At 46.4% G+C, this 19,806-nt stretch overlaps 1 protein-coding gene and 1 pseudogene across 7 annotated transcripts in view; one reads left to right on the top strand and one right to left on the bottom strand.

Annotated features, from left to right (window-relative positions):
- Positions 1–276: 276 nt before the first annotated feature.
- On the bottom strand, positions 277–2,146 carry LOC147024519 (uncharacterized; annotated as a pseudogene).
- A 5,111-nt stretch (positions 2,147–7,257) lies between these two features.
- The window catches only part of PPFIBP1 (PPFIB scaffold protein 1), a 262,577-nt gene continuing 250,028 nt past the window's right edge, over positions 7,258–19,806 (top strand). For 5 of the 7 annotated variants that reach the window (XM_085884524.1, XM_085884523.1, XM_085884522.1 and 2 more), the window contains exon 1: positions 7,258–7,405. The gene's annotated coding sequence lies outside the window, so the exon portion shown is untranslated. The remainder of the gene's footprint in view (positions 7,406–19,806) is intronic. The other 2 variants (XM_085884520.1, XM_085884525.1) reach the window with 2 other exon arrangements.

Genomic DNA, 19,806 nt, shown 5'->3' with positions numbered 1-19,806 from the left:
CCGCCTATACCTACATTTTATGGCTCTAGGAAGCCAATGGTGACATAAAATGTTTGAAAATTGTGGCTGCCATCGACAAACTATTTTGCTCAATATTTCATTAAGTAGTAAAGATATCCATACAGTTTTTAAAACTGTATTGATATCTTTAACACTTAATGAGTTATTGAGCAAAATAGTTTGTCAATGGTGGCCATCTTGGGTTTCAAGATGGCAGCCACAATTTTGGTGCGATCTCAGTGCTCTCTTACATGCTCGAGCCATCTATCGTCACCGGACGTCTTCTCCCGCGCCAGAGACTTGAGGCATATTTCTGGAACTGGTGACCCCTTTACGCTTGCCTTAACAGGTGGTACATTGGTGCAGTAATTTGGCAAAGCATGGAGTTTCTTCATGCCAGTTGCACCACCAAGAATGATTCGACCACGATCAGTGCCGTCATCAGGTTGTGTTGGGTGCTGGAATAATGAGATGCCGGTTCCATGGAAAGAGTCTTTAGCTGTTGTAGAACTCGGGTTAACATCGATATTGTCAACAGCGGATGTAGTAAACTAGTTCTGCTTTAGGTTTGGTGGACATACTACCTGTTCTAATCTGTAGAGTAGGCACACACTTTCCCATTTCCCGGGTTTTCCCATATCCTTTCCCTTCAGAAATCTGAATAACTCTATCATACATGATGCTGATACCAAGCTGGGAGAGCTTCTCCACCAATTCTCTCTTCCTGGTTTCTGCATGTAGTTTCAACCCAACATAAATTGCCAGTGGGGTTTCCCGTTCCAGACTGTGTCTCAAATTAGTGGGTTTGTCATTTTGCTTTCGGGCATGCTTGACTACATTGAACTTAAGAAGCTGTGCCAAGCTTAGTGCAGCTGGGTTAGAAGGTTGGTACGCCTGGTCCTTAATGCTAGGACCCTCCAGTATCATGTTGACTAATAATATAAGTGAACTAGGCACAGATTCCTCCTGACATGTTGCACTAAAATACCAAATGAACCATCAAATGGCTTGGATTTATCAAACAGATGTCCACGGACTATCTGAGCTGCCCGTGCAAAGTGAACTGCATCACTGTCACTGTCCTGTTGACACACCTTTACTAAGGCATGTCCAATGTCCTCATCAAACATTAGCAAAATGTCTCTGCCCTTTTTAGTTGCTCTCATGTCAGGAAAATGGGCAAGAATTCGCTGCTTGAACCTTGTAGATTCTATGTGGCTTTCCTGCTTGATTCTTAGTTGGTCCAGCCTGGAGGAATACAGGTTTGATACATCAGCTAGCTTAACTACAGGAGCAATGGTGGCATCCTCCAAACGGGTTTCCTCAATATATGTCAAGTTCTGCAAATGCTATGCTACGGAGCATGTTATCGAGATTCTCGGTGCCTTCTTGCTCCGTTTGGACCATGGATGATGCATGATAATAGAGAGAGGCTAAGCACTTTGCATGGTATTTTGCTTCAAGATCAACCATATCTCCACCACTGAGATGTCTCAGCAAGTCATCGTCTTATAGAAGTGCAGCACACTCTTGAACACGTTTGTCTGTTTTAAAAGTGGAAACCTCATGAAGTTTCTCTTTTCCAGATGACCGCCCACAGAAAAAGCAGAGATCTTGAGAAACTGATGATGCAGAACTTGACCGAGTGCGCTGAGAAACACCAGATGTACCTTCACCTGCATCATCAGCCGGTATATCTTTAGAACGCTTCCTTGCACGTTCCAGTTTTGTATTGTTGTACGTAAGCCTCCACGACCTATGCCAACGTGCATTATGAGCAATGAAAGCTGCCTCGACACCATGACCTTCATCCAATGTGTCAATGTTTATCGTTCTCGGCAGCAGACCGAGGTTATTAAACTCAAGGAGATTATCAGCCAATGTTTTGTACCCTGCGAGTGTTGCTTCACCTTGTTCACCTTTTCGTTGACTGGGAAACTGAATCTTTTCAGTGGTGTTCTGTTGGCAAATAATGCAGAGTTCCCACTGAGTAACTCGACCCATTTCAGCATCTGGCTTAGATGGATCCACAAGTTTGATGCGCTTTGCCATCTCCAGTTGCAGATGAATGGGCCGATGTATGGTTGATCACTTGAGCAGTCACCATAACAATGGATGATGTCCCTGAAATGAGTAGATGCATAACTACGACCAGTTTCATAGTTTGATTAATATTTAAAAGCATCAAAAATTTATTTGTCTCTGAAATGTGAGCATAAACCCTTAGAGCAAAATAGCTGTGGATGGTGGGATTTCAAGATAGCAGCCACAATTTTCAAACATTTAATGTCACCATTGCATTCCTCGAGCCCTAACATGGAGTTATAGGCGTTTCAACTGTCTCAATATCTGTACTAGTTTAGGAGATATTTAACAAAACAGGTCCACAGTGGCAGCCATTTTGAATTCCAAGATGGCCACCATACGGGGTGCAATTTCCGGTGGCCCCTGGACTAAAAATCATTGTATGGTGTTACTCTAACCATGTGCCAAGTTTCATTATTTTCAGGGAAAGTGCACAATAGACCTGTTTTTTGGAGCTCAGCCACCCCACTTTATGTAAATGTGCATCATGTAGCATCACCCGGTGGTGGTGGCAGAGGGTATTACAAGTCAGCTGTTGAGATAACTTGCATTTCTGCACTGTCTATGTCCTCAGAGAGTGGGAAACACCAAAGCCAACCTCCACTCATTATGGGAGGCAGGGGAAGGGGAGGAGTGGGAGTCAGGAGGGAGGGGAAGAGGTGGGGGTGTGAGTCCAGAGAGAGAGGATGGGACGAGGGAGGGTGTGCGTGTTTCCTTCATAACTCGAAAACCATGAGGCGTTGCAGCCTGAAACTTTTTATGCATACTAATGGTACTCCAAGGAAGTGCTTGAGTGAAAATTGGGTGCATGGGTGAATAAAACACCGATTTTGAAGATAATTAACGGCCTTATTTAATTATATCCTTTATCAGGCGATCCTCGGCCAACTCGATCTCTAGGGCAGGGGTCTCCAACCTGCGGCCCCTTAGACGGATTTATGCGGCCTGCGGTGCCATATTAAGTTTACATTACAATGCGGCCTGCGATACTGCCAAATTGTCAGGGTCAATGATCAAAGCGTTCTGTAATTTTTATTATGATTTTGATTCAGATTAGACACATGTGTTTTTAACACGATTATTCATTTATCATATTCGTTGGCAAGAAAAATATATTCAGCACTAATTTTTGTTTAAATTTCCGCATATTAATTATAGAAATATTTTTTGAATTTGGTGTCCTTTTTTGAGGTGCGGCCCTCCGTCCCTCACCACTTTGGTTTTGTGGCCCTCCGCCCAAAAAGGTTGGAGACCCCTGCTCTCGGGTATTAAGGCATATCCTGGGTTACCTCGCTGGGGTCTGAAGCCGTCATGTTTTTTGGTCTGCTCAACCATGCCTTGACTTGGATTTCTTGAGGATAAAGTTTTTTTTTTCACTTTCCTCACTCATATTATTATCAAATGCCTGTTCATCATAGCTATGAATCACTGGATACATTGGAATGCTTATAAACGCCTGGAGACGCCAGCGTTCGTGGCTTTATTTCATTTCCACACATGCCATAACCTCGAGAATCTCTTGAACAAAGCGAAATTACAAAAGTTAAGCTCCAGAATTGAACTTAGCAGCAGTTACGACTATTGAAAAAGTGTTCATTTGTCTAATTCGGACATAGTTTGGACATTCGGACATAGCTATCGCTTGCCAAGCATTTAATTGGAGTGCTTGCATAGATACTTAAGCCGCTTGTGGACATCTGAGCACCCTACAGTGGATGGTGGTACAGTTCCTGTCCCGATCAGGATGTACAGTCGGCAGTTGCTACAGGGTAGAGGTACATATCTCTATTATAATACCAAGCTTGCAAACTAAAAACTCGGCTCGCCGTCACACGATCCCTATGAAACTGTTGTGGCACTTAGCAGGCATGCCGACAATGCTTTGGTAAAAAAGTCTTGGCGTTCCATAGTACCACTTGCATTTTGCACAATGCGTATTTTTGTCATTCCCCGTGTACGCTCTATCGTCTGCTACCAGCTATGTTGTACTGCTATCCCATGCATGTGCACGGGTATCGCAAGTATGGGTATATTTGGATCTGTAATTTAGTGACTCAGCGGTGTGTGTGTGTGTGTGTGTGTGTGTGTGTGTGTGTGTGTGTGTGTGTGTGTGTGTGTGTGTGTGTGTGTGTGTGTGTGTGTGTGTGTGTGTGTGTATGCCTGCATGCCTGGTTACGGGCGCCGTGGTTGCAAAGTTTCTTCCCGCATCTTGGAGGTTTTAATTTTTAACCTCAGCAGCATATCGGCAATCACGTTTTCCTTTGTCCTCGTGACTGTTTCTAAAGTAATTGGTTATTTTATATGACTTGGTGCAGTGCTTTACAAAGGTAAGATTGGTTTCTCTTTGTGAGTGTCAAAGCAAAATACATTTGATAACACCTGATTTCTGATTTATTCGCCATATGAACGTTTTTCTCAATTAGAGCCGAGTGTGTGTGTGTGTGTGTGTGTGTGTGTGTGTGTGTGTGTGTGTGTGTCCCTCCCCTCCCCCCTCATGCTGCCCTCCTCTTCCCAACTCCTCCTCACTCCCACCTCCTTCGTCACTCCCCAAACCCTTCCTCACTCCTCCCCCCACTTCCACAATTCCTCATCCCACTTCGTTCCTACCTCCTCTCTCCCTCCCTCCCTCCTCTCCCTTCCTCCCTCTCCTCTCCCTCCCTCCTCTCCCTGCCTCCCCTCCTCTCCCCTCCCTCTTCTCCCTGCCTCCACCTCCTCCCTCCCCTCCCTCTTCTCCCCTCCATCCTCCTCCTTCCTCCTCTCCCTGGCTCCCCTCCTCACTCCCCTCCCTCTCCCTCCCTTTCCCCTCCATCCCTCTCCCTCCCTCCCTCCCTCTCCCTCCCTCCCTCCTCCCTTCCTCCCCTCCCTCCCTCTCTCTCTCTCCCTCCCCTCCCTCTCCCTCTCTCCCTCCCTCTCCCTCTCCCCCTCCCTCTCCCTCTCCCCTCTCCCCTCTCCTCCCTCTCCCTCTTCACTCCCTCCCTCTCCCACTCCCCTCTCTCCCCTCCCCTCCCTCCCTCTCCCATCCCCTCCCCTTCCTCTCCCCTCCTCCTCCCTCTCCATCTCCCTCCCCTCCATCTCCCTCCCTCTGGCCCTCCCTCTCCCCTTCCCACTCTCTCTCCCTCCCCTCTCTCCCCTCCATCTCCCCCTCCCTCTCCCCCTCCCCTCCCTCTCCATCTCCCTCTCCCTCTCCCTCTCCATCTCGCTCTCCCTCCCTCTCCCTCTCCCCGTCCCTCTCCCTCTCCCTCTCCCCTCCCCTCCTCCATCTCCATCTCCCTCTCCTCTCCCTCTCCATCTCGCTCTCCCTCCCTCTCCCTCTCCCCATCCCTCTCCCTCTCCCTCTCTCCCTCCCCCTCCTCCTCCATCTCCCTCTCCCTCCTCTATCCCTCCCCTCCCCTCCCTCTCCATCTCCCTCTCCCCCTCTATCCCTCCCCTCCCCTCCCTCTCCCTCTCCCCCTCCCTCTCCCTCTCCCCTCTCTCCTCTCCCTCTCCCTCTCCCCTTCCTCTCCCACTCTCTCCCCTCACTCCCTCTCCCTCTCCCTCCCTCTCCCTCTCCCCTCCCCCTCCCTCTCCATCTCCCCCTCCCCTTCCATCTCCCCTCATCCTCCATCTCCCTCCTCCATCTCCCTCCCTCTCCTCCTCCCTCTCCCTCCCTCTCCTCCCTGCCTCTCCCCCTCCCTCTCCCCTGCTCTCTCCCTCTCCCTCTCCCTCTCCCTCTCCCTCTCCCCTCCCTCTCCCTCTCCCTCTCCTCCTCCCTCCTCCTCCCTCTCCCTCTCCCTCCCTCTCCCTCTCCCTCCCTCCCTCTCCCTCTCCATCTCCCTCTCCCCCTCCATCTCCCCCTCCCTCTCCATCTCGCTTCTCCCCTCCCCCTCCATCTCCCCTCCTCCCTCCCTCCCCTCCATCTCTCCTCTCCCTCCCTCCCCTCCATCTCCCTCCCCTCCCTCTCCCCTCCATCTCCCTCCCCTCCCCTCTCCCATCTCCCCCTCCCTTCCATCTCCCCTCTCTCCTCTCCCCTCCCCTCCATCTCCCCCTCCCTCTCCCCTCCCTCTCTCCCTCCCTCCCTCCCCCTCCCTCTCCCCTCCCTCCCCTCCCTCTCTCTCCCTCCCTCTCCCCTCTCCCCCTCCCTCTCCCCTCCCTCTCCCCCCTCCCTCTCTTCCCTCTCTCCTCTCCCCTCTCCCCCTCCCTCTCTCCCCTCCCTCTCCCCTCCCTCTCCCCCTCCCTCTCCCCTCCTCTCTCTCCCCCTCCCTCTCCCCTCCCTCTCTCTCCCTCTCTCCCTCCCTCTCTCCCCTCCCTCTCTCCCTCCCTCTCTCCCTCCCTCTCTCTTCCTCCCTCTCTCTCTCTCTCTCCCTCCCTCTCTCCCCTCCCTCTCTCCCCCTCCCTCTCTCTCCCCTCCCTCTCCCTCCTCTCTCCTCCCTCTCTCCCTCCCTCTCTCCCCCTCCCTCTCTCCCCTCCCTCTCTCCCCTCCCCTCTCCCCTCCCTCTCCCCTCCCCTCCCCTCCCCTCTCCCCTCCCCCCTCCCTCTCCCCTCCCCTCCCTCTCCCCTCCCCCTCCCTCTCCCCCTCCCTCCCTCCCTCTCTCTCCCCCTCCCCTCCCCTCCCTCTCTCCCCTCTCCCTCTCCCCCTCCCCCTCCCCTCCCTCTCCCCCTCCCCTCCCCCTCCCTCTCCCCCTCCCCTCCCTCTCCCCCTCCCCTCCTCCCCTCCCTCCCCCCTCCCTCTCCCCCTCCCTCTCCCCTCCCCTCCCCTCTCCCTCTCCCCCTCCCCTCTCCCCTCTCTCCCCCTCCCTCTCCTCTCCTCCTCCCTCTCCCCTCCCCTCTCCCCCTCCCCTCCCCCTCCCCTCCCTCTCCTCTCCCCTCCCCTCCCCTCTCCTCCCTCTCCTCTCCCCTCCCCTCCCCCTCCCTCTCCTCTCCCTCCCTCTCCCCTCCCTCTCCCCCTCCCCTCCCTCTCCCCTCCCTCTCCATCTCCCTCTCCCCCTCCCTGTGTCAACAATGGCACTTTTTGTCATTCAACGTCGAGTTCCTCTATGAGGCTTTTTTTATAATTGATGTCGAAAAAAAGTCAAATTTTTTCACCTGGATTTATTTTACAACGAGCGAAAAAACCAGAGGGTGATGATTGCAAGAGGATCAAGGCAGACAAATTAACTCACACGTCCAACTGAGGCGGAGCAATGCGACGTGATGACGCAGTAAATTTATGTCACCGTGACGAGCGCGGCGTGGTGACGTCATGGCCAATATGGCGCCTCTGCGTGACTCGTTTGCCGGATTGAGAGTGTTTATAGTGTGAGACGTGGCTCGCTTCTCATCGTAAAACACTCCATTGGCAATTGTAAGTGATGTCGTGTTTGTTGCAAATCGTTTTCTTTCGCAATAATTTTGATTATAAGCTTCTAAAGCGGCCTCTGTGGATGGTTTAGTGAATCGGCTCGTTTTGATGTAACTCACACTGAAGAGTCGAGAGATCCCCTCCCTGTCATTCACGATGATGCTCGAACTCGAGCCGACTTCCTTAACTCTTGTTTACCTGAGCTAGGCTTTACTCGCCCTTCACGGTATGGATATAATACTCTCCATGATTATTCTTCCCGAAAAGGCGAAATGTTTTCTTATTGTCGCAGTTATGCCATATGTAACAGAACTTTTCACTTGTCTTGCTCTTATCTATCTATATATTAATACTGAAGGACCAATTTTGTGCTCCTCCTGGCGGTCGCGCCACGTTTTTCTCGGTACTGTGACCTGGACTGAAAGAAACTACGTACCTGTAATAGTGCATCGCACATCGTGCCAATAGTCAACCTTCGACTCTGGGGCAGAATAAACACTTTTCGTTGAGATGGGGGCGAGGAGTGAAGAGGCGGGGGGCGAGATAAGCAAATTGAAAGCGGGAGACGGGGGGGGGGAAATGGGGCGGGGAATGAGTGGGTGGGGGCTGGGGTGAATTAGGTGGGGTTGAGTATGAGGGAGTGGACAGGGGGCGGGGGCAAGTGGGGTGGGGAATCAAGAGACGGAGGGCGGGGAGTGAAGAGGTGGGGGCGGGGCCGGGGTAATTAAATTTTTTGGCGGGGGGGGGTAAGCAAATTGAAGGCGGGAGGGGGGGGAATGGGGCAGGGGTGGGGGATGAGTAGGCGGGGCAAGCACGCCCTGTCCAGTCGATGTCCCTCGAGTGTGGGTGAGCTGGTGAGGGTGGTTGAACAAACGGAATCCGTCTGTGACGGGGTTTCGGCTAGTTAGTATTATTAGTATTATTATTATTATTATTGTTTATACTTGACTTACGAATATTAACGTTATTATTATTTGTCATACTGAGGTTTGGAAGGGGTGTTGTATTGTTGTGTAGAATGTTTTAATGATAATTTTGACGTCATAGGTGTTGTTGAGTGACAAGTGATTCCGAGCTCATTCCGAATTGAGCCACAAGTGTTGCAGGGGCCACTTGTTTCGTCAGGGCCGTTTTAATGAATGGATTATATACAGGGTGAGTCAGAAGTAGCGCCAAATTTCTGTCAGTTGATTGTTTGTTTGCCATTTGTATTACAGTGTACAAGAAGGTAGAAATAAATGAATGACATGTTTATCTAACCATTTATTCAAGAAAAAATTATTATGGAACTGCACCAAGCTGTTTTACTTGCAATTTTCAAAGTGCCCTCCCTCGTGATCGATGCACAATTGCAGCCGAGCAGGCACAGAGCGACACACGCGTCTGCAGAGTTCGATATCCATTTCCTCAAACTTTTCAGTGATTTGAGCCTTCAGTTCCTGAATGGTACGAGGCTTTTCACGATAAACAAGGTCTTCCATGAGCCCCCAAAGAAAGAAATCTGGAGGTGCAAGGTCTGGGGAGCGTGCCGGCCATTCGATCGGACCACGGCAGCCGATCCACTTTCTGGGAAAGTTTTCATCAAGCCACTGACGGACATAACGTCCATAATGAGGTGGAGCTCCATCATGCTGGAAATAACAGTCCTGATCTTGTACATTGGGCCAAAAGAAGGTTTGCAGCATATCCAGGTAAATTTCTGTATTGACAGATCCCACAAATAAAAAGGGTCCAATTATCCCGAATGGAGATATGGCTGCCCAAACTGTCACTCCAGTTAAATTTACCTCCTTCTCAACTGTCACTCTTGGGTTATTCGTAGCCCAGTCGACACAATTGTGTCTGTTAATTGTGCCATTAAGCTTAAAACATGTCTCATCTGACCACCAGATATTGTCTCGCATTGTGTCCTCTTCGTGAAGTTTAGCTAAGAACTCTTTGCAAAATTGAAGATGGTCGTCGTCATCTCCATCATGAATGGCATGCAGTAAGCATGGAATGTGAGGTTTCAATTTTTTCTGGTGAAGGATACGGATAACACTTGATTGGCTCACTTCCAACTCTGCAGATAAACGGCGAGTTGACTTTTGCAGACTTTGTTTCAGTCTTCTGATGGCTTCTTCAGCCTTAGCTACATTCGTTGCCTTTTTCGGACGACTGGACTTCTTTGCAGTGGCTTCCGACCCTGTTGCTTCAAATTTCTCGACAATCAATCGTATGTTTGTTCCCTGAGGTGGGTTAATATTGAATTACTGTGCCAAACGGCGTACCGCCATCGTTGGTTGTTCATTACATTTGTAGTTATGTTTCACGGCCGCAATGCGTTGATTCATAGAAAGGTAATTAATGGTTCAATTTGGTGCAAATTCAGTAACTTTCCAAACTCGCAGCAATAACCTGCAAAACGAAATAAAAAATAAATTACAAAAATTAATAATCTGCAAGACAATTATTAACAACATGACTTCCCAGAAAGAATCTGACAGCCGAAAAAAACAGAAATCGCGTGCTACTTTTGACTCACCCTGTATTGTGTGTACCAGAAAGGAAGAATTCAAGTTGGAGTGCACAAACTGATGACCACTCGGGAGTGGTTTGATTTTCTTTATGCTCCATGATAAAATATCGCTAATTCTGACGTCATAGATTGCATGGTATGGCAGCCATATTGTTTTAAAGGGAAAAAAAATTGATAATTTTTCTCTGAAACCGCTCAACGAAAAAAATTGAAACTTGGCCTATGTCATCGACTCCCCACGGGGGTATATAATAGGGTGATAACAATGATGTCATCGATGAAGTGGTGTTCCAGTCATAATTGGTTGAATTGAAATCCGTCTCGGGAAAATCTGAAGCTTAATCGATCTGATCTGTGACCCGATGTGGGTGAAGAATAAAATTTATGACTATCATAACGCATGCCAAGAAACTATGTAACATAATAGGTGCATGGATGATACGGCTATATGGGCCATAATAGTAACGTGTTCAGTTAATGATGGTATATTTGTTAAGAATGAATGAGCGAGGCGAGACTATACGCTCTATGAGTGTTATTCTCGTTGGATATTGCATTGCATTTCCAAGTTGTTTTTATTGATTTCAGTTGTACTTATTGTTGAGGAAGTCAACACACTTTTGAGTGTATTTGTGCTGTCGAAGATTTGTAATAGTAGGCAAATACACTGCTGGTATGTTGCTTAAAGCCTTCCAAGTGATAGTAGTCAAGGCAGCTAGTGCTGGGACTCGGTAGCACAAACTTGGTTTGGATCCGGCTCTAATTTTGACAAAAATTTGCCCAGGTAAATAAATAAGAATCATCCCAGGTAAATAACCATGATGTATTGTATATGTACATAAGCAGTACACGTTTTTGCTTCAAAATTTTTTTTTCAAGATGACGGCAACTATCTGTGGCATTATACACCACCTAAATCAAGGGATGAGCAAATTATTTAATAAATGAAGAATTTTGAACATAATTTCGGTTTTAGCCGAACTCTTCAAGGCTGAATGGGATGAAAATTTAGAAGGGTGCTCCTTCATGCATGGAATTCAAATAAAGGGATGAGCGGTTTACTCAATTTTTACTCTCGCCGAAGGAGAGGGTATTGCGTTTGGGTCCGTCTGTCCGTCTGTCCGTCTGTCCGTCTGTCTGTCTGTCCGCACAGAACTTTCGTGTTTTTCTCTGCAACCGCTTGTCGGATTGAGACAATTTTCACCATCGGTGCGACTGCTCATGTAGTTTGTTTTAATGATAATTATGACGTCATAGGTCATGTGGTGTGGCAGCCATGTTGGAAAAATGGAAAAACGTTGGTCCTCTGTATCTCTGAAACCACACCAAGGAAAAAATTGAAACTTGGCACACGGCAAGTACTCATGGGGAATGTGTGGTTTTTTTATGACGTCATAGTTGCCTTTGTTATGATGTCATAATTGCATATGTAGAATGCTACATCTGGTCAGTATGAAAATCTTTCAAGCTCATCTAGGGATAAAATTGTCCATAGAAAATTTTTTGATGGCGTCATTGGTCACGTGATTCGGCAGCCATATATATATATATATAATTTAAAAACCTTCAAAAATCTTCTTCTCTGAAGTGGCTGAATAGATTGAAGTGAAGCTTTACACGTATGACCGCCTATCCATGAGGAACAAAAGGCTCACACATATGATGTCACAGGTCATGTGGTTTGGCAGCCATATTGGATTTACCCTAAAACCTATAAAAAAAAACAAGAAGCGAATACTTTGATATCGCGCGGCTGGAGGCAGTAAAAGTCGAGGTTTAGAATGATGAAACAATTTTGCAGTTATAAAATTCAAATGTAGACACTGTGAATTAGCATGCATGATGGGAAGAGTTGTGACGTTGGACAAATTTATTTTTTATAGCCCTCAGATCAAAGTGACGTACGCGGCCATAAGTGTGACAGAAGACGTGACGGAAGACGCAGGACAGAATAGCCAATTGTATAACAGCGCGATGTCACCGTGCTGTAATAATCACTTCTGTCACCAAAAAAGAGGAAGAAATCTCCTCCACAAGATGTTTTAAAAACACTTCTGGTGAAAAACGATGAAGAACGCGAGTTACAACGCTGCACGTCAACAACTAACGGAACAGGAAGATTATCACTTCCTGCTCAGAAAATCAACGTCTGGCGTCACACAGAAAACGATTCAGCAAAAATAAACGTCGCTATTCTGCATTAACCCCACCCACAATGCACCCGGCAATCTCCACCCACGTCACACCCAACAAAAGGTGTGACAGAAGACACAGGACAGAATAGCCAATTATATAACTGCGCGATGTCGCCGCGCTGTAAAAACTCTTCTCCAGAACGGCGAGGCAGATCGAGGGGAAACTTCACACATCTGTTCCCTAAGCCTTGGGTGTATGAGTTTGTTTAGGAATAATTGATAGGTCACATGGTTTGGCAGCCATATTGGATTGAAGAAATATATTAAATAATGTTTGCTCTCGAACCGCTTAATCTATCGACATGGAACTTCTCAATTATGATCTAGTCGTGATGGGGAATACATGTCTTAAATTTTTCAACTTGATCAGACACATGGTCTGACAGTCCAAAAAAAATGTTTATTTTGATCTGGGTTGTTTTTTTAATTTTTTATTTTTTTGAATAAGGCTCCCTTGGCTGTGCCTGGATGGGTTTCAGAAGAGAGGAGTATCAGCTGAAATGTGAATCCTATCCAGGTTCCTCCTGATTACTTCATCTTTGCTGTTTGCTTTTTCGGCTTCCTTCTGATTACTCCAATGCAGGACTTTACCTATTTGGTCTTCCATTTGATTTGAATTGAATTTATTTTAATCCCATTCTGAATTCAATTGAATAATAATAATAATAAATGTCATGGGTCAGGGTCATGTGTCCAACAAAGCGGGGTTGCATCAAAGTGGGACATCTTGGTACCCGGTCATCACTCCCAGCAGTTACAAAGTGGCAGTTCTAGTTATGTCTCTAATTACAGTACTTAACACACCAGTACACAAACACCACGCAAAAGTCATGGTGAGGGTCTGCGATCTCTGATTGCTCCTTTTTTTGGTTTTATTGTTATTGCAGTGGTCGTTCTTGTTTTGAAGATCACGTCTTTTGAGATCATGTGTGTGTGTGACTGAAGCTTTGTATTGGTTTCCTGGTTAAGGTGTTATTTAAGTTCTTAGAATCTTGAGTTTGAGACCCAGTCTTTCTGTTAAATAACATCAGGTGGGTTGATTCAGCTTGTCATCCCTCTGAGGTCTGCAAAATGAGTACCAGCTTAGTGTCAACAGGGGGTACTGCATCAGCAGCACAGCAATGCTCCCAGCAGTGATCCAAACAGCATCCATAGGCTGCTTACAAAATATAATAATGTGTGTCATTTGTTGCTATCTCCACATGTTGGTGGATTTCAGGAGATGGAATGGAGACCTCCCAGGTCTCGTATCCACCAGTGTCATTGGTTGTTATCGCCATATCGTCGACCGAGAATTAACAGGGTCCAACTACACTTTTTTAAAGTTTGACAAAAATGAAATCAAAAATTCAAAGTGGAATTGCCGCTATCTCTTAACATTTTATTTTCATATCGTGTGCTACATAACAGGTACATATAAAGGTTACATAAAATAATCTTACTTAGTTTCCTCTGTTGCCCTTCTACATGGACTTCTTCTAAATTTGAATGAAATGTCAGATAGACCCTGTTAATTCTTGGTCGACGATATGCAGGTTTCAAAAAGTGGAACGTACTCCTCCCATGTCTCAAAGTGTGCGTGTGCGCATGCAAGTTGCTGTTGGTTGCTATCTCTACACATGGGTGGGTTTCAAAAGGAGGAATGGAGATCTTGTGTGTGTGTGTGTGTGTGTGTGTGTGTGTGTGTGTGTGTGTGTGTGTGTGTGTGTGTGTGTGTGTGTGTGTGTGTGTGTGTGTGTGTGTGTGTGTGTGTGTGTGTGTGTGTGTGTGTGTGTGTGTTTGGATGGATGCTAAGGTTCACCTCCCTCCTGTTAGGGGTAGGAGCATGCTAAAGTTACAATGCTCATTTCAATATGCAATGTTTTGACAAATTGCTCCCCTCACCTCAAATCCTCCCCAGAAACAGTATAATTTATTGGACTGTATTATTTATTGCAAATAATTAATCAAACATAATCCATAACTTTGTGTGTATTGTAATCCTCTGTGTTGCGTTCAGTTTTGTGAACCTGTCATTTTGACGGGCTTTTCCCCTTGTATATCTATCACAGCCCTTACAGCTCCCTTAATCCCCACCTCCCAACATGATTAATGGTAAAAATTATCATTTTGAACTTACCCGGTGTATTCACAATCCCCAGATATGTCCTTCCCACTGGTGTTCAGAAACACCTCATCCAGATACACACTGTTCACTGATAGCGATCCGTTCTAGTGGTTTGTGCAGCACATGCCCATCCACCCGGGCCTTTCACCAACCCACATGGTCAGTATTTTGTATTATGAGCAACTGCCCTTTCAGCAAGTTGAGAACGTTCTCAAGTTTTTCTTTGTGCAAAGGCTCAGCCCTTTCTCTCAGGTGCTGTTCTATGTATTCTTGGCTTCTTTCAGAAGCTTTATGAGCCATTTCTGGTAAGAATCCTTATCCTGGAATATATATATATATATATATATATATATATATATATATATATATATATATATATATATATATATATATATATATCTATATACAGTAGACTAGGCATAAGTCAGCAGCGTGTAACTCGTCATTTCGCCAAAGTCGGCAGCGTCAAAAAGTCCCCAATTTATCTCATGTTAAATCCCTTTGAATAAAGGGTCATCCCTCTGTAAGTCATCATCTCTAAGTCGTCAGATGTTGTCCCTTCCCGCGTAATGGAAACTCAAGTAAATTACCACTCCCAAATCGTCACACATAACTGCTGCCTCGTGAGAAGCCCGATTTCATGGAATCGTGATGCTCGCTCATTGGTTTACACCGCCAGTGATAGGCTATTTATAACTGCCTATACACGTTGATCGCACTGCAGGCAGGACAATGGTGGCTAAGCGTAAGCTGACAACTAAAACCTACCAAGAAAAATACGACATTATCCAGTTTTGCAAGGCAAATCCACTGATGAAGAAAACAGCCATAGCTGAGAAGTTGGACATCAAACGGCAGACATTGAACGATATCTTGAAGAATAAGGGCACGATGTTTGGACAAGTGGAGAAGATTGTGAGGCCAGTGGTAAGTGTGAAATGTGTGTCCTTTGAAGATGTGGATGACTCGCTCATCATCTGGTTTCGGCAAATGTCGGCTCAGCCAAATATTCGGTTTCGGCCAAATATTCGGCCGATACTGTCTTTCGGTGGAGGATTGCCCAGACAACATCATGGAATACAATGACCGGTTTGAGTCCTTTCTCATGCACCAGATGCCCAAGAGTTTGAGGCAGTCAAACATAACGGATTACTTCGCGAAGGAGTAAAGGATCGATCGAGCTTCGTGTTGAAGTCCGATCATGGTTTTATATTGGCTTGTTTTGTACATTACCGCACTCACTTACACATAGGCATTGAGTGGTAATCATCACCACGATGACTGTGTGTCATGTAATTTGTCACCATACTATCACCGATGGTATATGAGTTGTCTTACAGTTGTTCATTATCTTTACTTTTGATAAACTGATTCATGAATTCCATCTTTGCTTGATCACTTTCCAACTCACCAATGAACCCCCACCTATGCCCCGAGGATTGTGTTTTCCTTTTGGTACAATAGCCAGCTCTCACACATACGTGTCCAGGCCACGCGTGACTTCATCCTTCACCCCACAGTCATCATGAATGTCCGCACAGCAGATCACGACTCCTACCAGTCGTCTCTCATCCAGCCGAGGGCAGACAGACCTCCTGCAGTCCTTTCCCTGCCTTTCCTTTGGCCCTGGCTCGCTTCTCCAGGCCACAGAAAGCAGACCCAGCACGCCCAGGTCCAGCTTCTCTCCCGGCAGAATCACCACTGTTTCTCTTTCGTTCGCTCGCTTCCAAGCCACTGGCTCCTCTCCTTAGTTTCACTTCCTCTTTTTGGCCACTCCACCTCAGCCGACTGGGCGGGGCCTATCGTCCGGAGAGGGGAAGGAAGAAGAGGAAGCTCTCAGTACACCACCACTGCACAAACAAATAACACTCTGTGACACCTCCCGACACACATGTAAAATCAAATTACCGAACAGCCTGGCTAAACATGCATTTATGGGGGGATCCGAGCTAATCCTATATTTAGTAGCCTACTGAGGGCCATTTCCGGAACAATATATATATATATATATATATATATATATATATATATATATATATATATATATATATATATATATATATTTCCCCGGTTATGTTATTTTACATGCAACCGGTGTATTCTCCGGTTAGAATAGGTGTACCATATACCTGTGTGTCTTAAGAGGCGACCAGGGTTGCGTTAGGAAGGGCATCCGGCGTAAAAACCTATGCCAAATCATTATGCAGTCAATAAAATGAATTTTCATACCGGATCGGTTGAGGCACGGGTTTCCAACGACTGCCACTGGTACCGGTGGTCATCAGGGTACCAGTGGAAATTGTGCAACTGCTGGGCAAAGGAGGAGAAGGAGACGGGGAAGGCGAGTCCGGAGGCAGTGGGAGAGGGGGAAGGGTAGAAGTGTGGAGGTGAGAGTTGGAACTCTGAATGTTGGGACGATGACTGGCAAAGGGCGAGAGTTGGCTGATATGATGGAGAGAAGAAAGGTGGACATGCTGTGTGTGCAAGAGACCAAGTGGATGGGGAGTAAGGCCAGGAGCATTGGAGGTGGTTTCACACTGTTCTACCATGGTGTGGATGGGAGGAGAAATGGTGTCGGGGTAATCCTGAAGGAAGATTATGTCAAGAGGGTATTGGAGGTGAGAATAGTCTCTGACCGAGTGATGAGGGTGAAGTTGGAAATTGAAGGAGTGATGATGAATGTCATCAGTGCATATGCACCGCATCTGGGGTGTGAGATGGAGTATAAAGAAGATTTCTGGAGTGAGTTTGATGAAGTGGTGGAGGTGCTCTTTCCTGGCATAAACCCATATTGCTGCTCACAAATCATCACCTCTCTTCTCAACTTCGCTTCCACTACTCTTTCCCACAGCTTCATGGTGTGGCTTAACAACTTTATCCCTCTGTAATTACAACAGCTCTGCACATCACCCTTGTTATTGAAAATCGGAACCAGTACACTTGATCTCCACTCCTCTGGCATCCTCTCACTTTCCAAGATTTTATTAAACAATCTGGTTAACAACCCCACTGCTATCTCTCTGAAACACTTCCATGCCTCCACTGGTATGTCATCTGGACAACCGCCTTTCCAATCTTCATCCTCTTCATAGCAGTCCTCACTTCATCCTCACTGATCCACCCCACTTCCTGATTCACTATCTCCACCTCTTCCAACCTTCATCCTCTTTATAGCAGTCCTCACTTCATCCTCACTGATCCACCCCACTTCCTGATTCACTATCTCCACCTCTTCCAATCTTCATCCTCTTCATAGCAGTCCTCACTTCATCCTCACTGATCCACCCCACTTCCTGATTCACTATCTCCACCTCTTCCAACCTTCTCTCTCTCTCTCTCTCTCTCATTTTCTTCATTCATCAGCTCCTCAAAGTACTCCATCCACCTTCTCAACACACTCTCCTTATTTGTCAGCACATTCCCATTTGCGTCCTTTATCACCCTAACCTGCAGCACATCCTTCCCAGCTCGGTCCCTCTGTCTTGCCAATCGGTATAAATCCTTTTCCCCTTCTTTTGTATCCAACTTCTCGTACAGCTCGCCATATGCCTTTTACTTTGCCTTGCGTCACCACTCCTTGTACTCCTGCCTACTTTCTTCATCTCTCTGGCTATCCCACTTCTTTTTTGCCAACCCCTCATTCCTTATACTTTACTGTACTTCCTCGTTCCACCAACCAAGTCTCCTTATCTTCCTTCCTCTGTCCAGATGTCATACCAAGTACCTTCCCAGCTATTTCCCTCACCACTTCTGCTGTAGTTGCCCAATCATCCAACCCCTCTTTACCACCATCCAACACCTGTCTCACCTCCTCCCTAAATTCCACGCAACGGTCTTCCTCCTTCAGCTTCCACCATCTGGTCCTTGGTTCAGCCCTCACTCTCTTCCTCAACCTCACCTCCAAAATCATCCTACAGACCACCAATCAATGCTGTCGATCTACACTCTCCCCTGCCACCACCTTACAGTCTCTAATCTCTTTCAGGTTGCATCTCCTGCTTAAGATGTAATCCACCTGTGTGCACTTTCCTCCACTCTTGTATGTCACCCTGTGTTCCTCCTTCTTCTTGAAATACGTATTTACCACTGCCATTTCCATTCTTTTTGGAAAATCTAACACCATTTGCCCTTCCACATTCCTCTCGTTGAGACCGTACCTACCCATCACCTCCTCATTCTCTTTATTCCCTTCCTCAACATGCCCATTGAAATCTGCTCCAATCACCACTCTTTCATCCTTGGATACACTCTCCACCACTTCATCTAACTCACTCCAGATATCTTCTTAAAACTCCATCTCACACCCCATATGCGGGGCATATGCACTGATGAAATTCATCATCACCCCTTCAATTTCCAACTTCACACTTATCACTTGGTCTGACACTCTCCTCACCTGCAATACCCTCTTTACATAATCCTCCTTCAGGATTACTCCGACACCATTTCTCCTCCCATCCACACCATGGTAGAACAGTTTGAAACCACCTCCAATGCTCCTGGCTTTACTCCCCATTCACTTGGTCTCTTGTACACACAGTATGTCCACCTTTCTTCTCTCCATCATATCAGCCAACTCTCGCCCTTTGCGAGTCATAGTTCCAACTCTCACCTCCACACTTCTACCCTTCCGCCTCTCCTACTGCCTCTGGACCCGCCTTCCCCGTCTCCTTCTCCTCCTTTGCCCAGCAGTAGCACAATTTCCAACGGTACCGGTGGCAGTCGTTGGTAACCCGGGCCTCGACCGATCCGGTATGGAAATCCGTTTTATTGTCCGCATAATGATTTGGCATAGGTTTTTACACCAGATGCCCTTCCTGATGCAACTCTGGTCACCTCATACAACACACAGGGATATGATCCACCTATTCTAACTATATATATATATATATATATATATATATATATATATATATATATATATATATATATATATATATATATATATATATATATATATATATATATATATATATATATATATATATCTTCTGCTTTCAGCTGCTCCAATTAGGGGTCGCCACAGTGGATCATCCGTTATGATCCGCATTATGATTTCGCACAGGTTTTACGCCGGATGCCCTTCCTGACGCAACCCTGGTCGCCTCTTACGACACAGGGATATATATGTTTGTATATATATATGTATATATATGTATATATATATATATATTTATATACAGTATATATATTTATTTATATATATATACAGTGGTGCCCCCAGAATCCGAATTTAATTCGTTCCAGGAGGCTGTTCGGATTCCAAAACTATTTTCCCAATAAGAAATAATGGAAAGTGAATTAATCCGTTCCTGGACCCCAAGAAAACCCACTTTCATCTGAAATTACCCATGTTTAAGGTAAAATAAGATGAGTGACCTTTTCTGGGTCATGAATCTTCTTCCAAGCCTGGGGGATGAGCAGGAGCGTTGTCGCTTCTTCCACCAGTCTGGATGCAGCTCCGGCCTATCAGTGGCCATTGGGATCCAAAACCTAAACTGTTCAGCCTGGTGGAGGTATGTAATTAACCATGAAGCATCAAATGGTGTTTTATATCCCAGTACACTCTGTGGAGACACAAACG

Source organism: Eptatretus burgeri, chromosome 6 (genome assembly GCF_056783735.1).
Source record: "Eptatretus burgeri isolate ZD-2024b chromosome 6, Ebu_testis_v1, whole genome shotgun sequence".
Lineage (NCBI taxonomy): Eukaryota > Metazoa > Chordata > Myxini > Myxiniformes > Myxinidae > Eptatretus > Eptatretus burgeri.
The sequence above is the reverse complement of the archived record's forward strand: the minus strand, read 5'-3'. Positions and strand labels throughout refer to the sequence as shown.